Source organism: Phascolarctos cinereus, unplaced genomic scaffold (genome assembly GCF_003287225.1).
Source record: "Phascolarctos cinereus isolate Bilbo 61053 unplaced genomic scaffold, phaCin_HiC Scaffold_8;HRSCAF=390, whole genome shotgun sequence".
NCBI classification, from domain to species: domain Eukaryota; kingdom Metazoa; phylum Chordata; class Mammalia; order Diprotodontia; family Phascolarctidae; genus Phascolarctos; species Phascolarctos cinereus.
The window spans coordinates 4,329,453-4,332,221 of NW_027556291.1; the positions used below are offsets into that span (position 1 = coordinate 4,329,453).

General features: G+C 54.1%; 1 non-coding gene across 1 annotated transcript; it reads right to left on the minus strand.

Moving 5' to 3' along the window:
- Positions 1-2,019: 2,019 nt before the first annotated feature.
- On the minus strand, positions 2,020-2,091 carry TRNAE-UUC (transfer RNA glutamic acid (anticodon UUC)). The gene has a single exon. It is a non-coding gene; the product is annotated as a tRNA-Glu (tRNA).
- Positions 2,092-2,769: the final 678 nt, after the last annotated feature.

Here is a 2,769-nt window from a genome sequence, read left to right on the forward strand (position 1 = left end):
CAGAGTGGTTGTGTGTGGGTGTGGATGTGTGACATGATCAGAACTCTGCTTGAGGACAGTCCCATTGGTGACCGAATGGAGGACGGATCGGAGTGGGGAGGGACTGGCACATGCTCCTCCCCAGCAGCCACTGCAGTAGTCCAGGCATGAGGAGATGAGGGCCTCACCTGGACGGAGGCAGTGTCGGAGGAGAGATGCTGCAAGACAAGCCTGGGTGACAGATTGGTTGGGGGAGGGGGGGCATCCAGGATGGCTCCTTGGTTGGGAGCCTGAGCATGGGAAGAATGGGGGTACCCTCCGTGGTAATAGGGAAGGGTTTAGAGGCCAGATGAGTCCATTTTCGATATATTGAGTTTCAGACATCCACTGGCCATCCAATTTGAGATGTCTGAAAGGCAGTTGGAGATGGGAGACTGGAGGTCAGCAGAGAGCCTGGGGCAGGATGGGTAGATGTGAGAATCCTCAGAGTAGAGAAGGTCATTAAATCCGTGGGAGTTGGTGAGTTCCCCAGGTGAGGTGTTATAGAGAAGACTGAGAAGGAGCGGTCAGAGAGGGAGAAGGAGAACCAGGAGGGAATGGGGTATCCCAGAAACCTCGAGAAAAGAGAGGACCAAGGAAGAGAGGGAGACCCACAGTGTCAGATGCCGCAGAGAGGTCAAGGAGAACGAGGACTGAGAAAAGGCCACTGGATTTGGCAACTAAGAGACCACTGGTAACTTTGGAGAGAGGGGTCTGGGTGGAGTGGTAAGGTTAGAAGCTGGATTGCAAGGGGTTAAGAGAGTGAGAAGAAAGAGAGTGGAGCCACACAGGACAGGCGTCTTTCCAAGGAGTTTAGCCGCCAAGGACAGAAGACATACTGTATGGGATGACAGTTAGCAGGGGTGGAAGGGTCAGGTGAGGGGGTTTCAGGATGGGGAGACACAGGCCTGTTTGCAGGCAGGAGGGAAGGAGCCAGGGGCTAGGGAGAGGGTGAAGATAAGTGAGGGAGAGGGGGTGGGCCAAGGGGGTGATCTGCTGGAGGAGCCGGGCTGGAAGGGGATCCCTTGTGCAGGAGGAGGGGCTGGCCTTGGTTAGGAGTAAGGCCACCTCTTCGTGTGAGACAGGGCGAAGGAGGAGACAGTGGGGGAAAGCGCCTGAGAGATAGGAGATGGGGAAGAGGGGAGGAGAGGCAGCTCACCGTGAATGGCCTCCATTTTTTCTGTAAAGGAGGAGGCAAGATTCTGAGCTGAGAGAAAGGGGGAGAGGGAGCCATGGCAGGTTTGAGGAAGGATGAGAAGGTTGGGAAGAGCGGCTGGGGAGGGTACACACAGGCAAGCATCTCCGAAATGATAGGAAAGGATTGCAAGGGGGAGATAGGGCATTCCTGTGGAACATTGAGGCCGTGGCCTGCCGACTCCAGGGCATCTGGAGGTAGGCTCTGAAGGAAGCTTGGGCTTCCCAGCAGCATGTGTTCCAGATGTGGGGACTGCTTCTTCCCAGGCCCGGATGCAACATGGGCAGTGAATGGCTGGCACATCAGGGAGAGAGAGACAAAAAATAAGAGGTGACCCTGGAAAGGTAGACAGGAGCCCGACTGGGCAGGGCCCAAAGACCACGAGGAGCGCTCTGGGTTTTCTCCTCCAAGGGGCAATAAAGAGCCACTGAAGATTTTTTTTTGAGGTGGGGTGGGTTGCCATTGTCAGATCTGTGTTTTAGGAATATCACTTTGGCAGCTGGGGGCAGAGATGGGAGACCGTCTGTCTGCCGTACAAAGGAAGTCTGGCCCGTAGCCCCTTAGAGAACTGCCCAGTGAAGAGAGAAAACTCTCCCCAGACTAGTCAGTTTTTCCCTGGGCTCCAACTGGGGGGAGTTGGGCATTCTCAGCCTGGGCCTGCCCACATTGCCATCTAGAGGCCCACTCAGGCTACAGGCACTGGCCTGCACAAAGGGAACTGGCCGATTTTAGTCCAATGATACGGAAGCTATTTTTTAAAAGGTAACTAATTATGTCTGTCAGGAAGAAAAAGAAAAACAACAGCTTTCCCATACCGGGAGTCGAACCCGGGCCGCCTGGGTGAAAACCAGGAATCCTAACCGCTAGACCATATGGGAAGTTGCTTAGAAGGTGCCTCATCACTGCTCTGTTAAAGTAGCACTTCCTGTCTCACTGGCTCGGCTCTGCCATCAGCCTGGGGCTCTGTTCCTGATTTCTCGGTCTCTGCCTCTGCCTCCCTTCTGAAGCTCCCTGGCACTGTTTACATAAAGAATGGAGGGGGAACAGAAGCCATGCCCAGAGAAGCAAATGAGCTGTGTTCATTTGTTCAATAAATATTTTATCCAGAGTTTTTTACAGGCAAAGTGCTGGGTAAGAGCCCTGGAAAGCAAAGCTTGAGCTCCCTGCACTGGCATCTATCAGGGCACCCTTAGCCTGCCAGCAGCATGCGCGCATGATGTCTGAGCTCTCCTGATGGCACTGACCTGGAGGACCCCCCTGCCCACCACCTGAGCCATGCTTCTGCTCAGTGAAGCCCACACCGAGGGAGAGAGAGAGAGACAGAGAGACAGAGAGACAGAGATAGAGACACAGAGACAGAGACAAAGAGGGACAGAGAGGGAGAGCAAGAGCAAAGGGTGAGAGACAGACAGAGACAGAGAGAGAAGGAGAGAGACATACAGAGACAGAGAAAGAGACAGTGGGAAAGAGACAAAGAGTGAAAGCAGAGGGTGAAAGAGACAGAGACAGAGAGAAAGAGACAGAAGGAAAGCAGAGGGTGAGAGACAGAGAGAGAG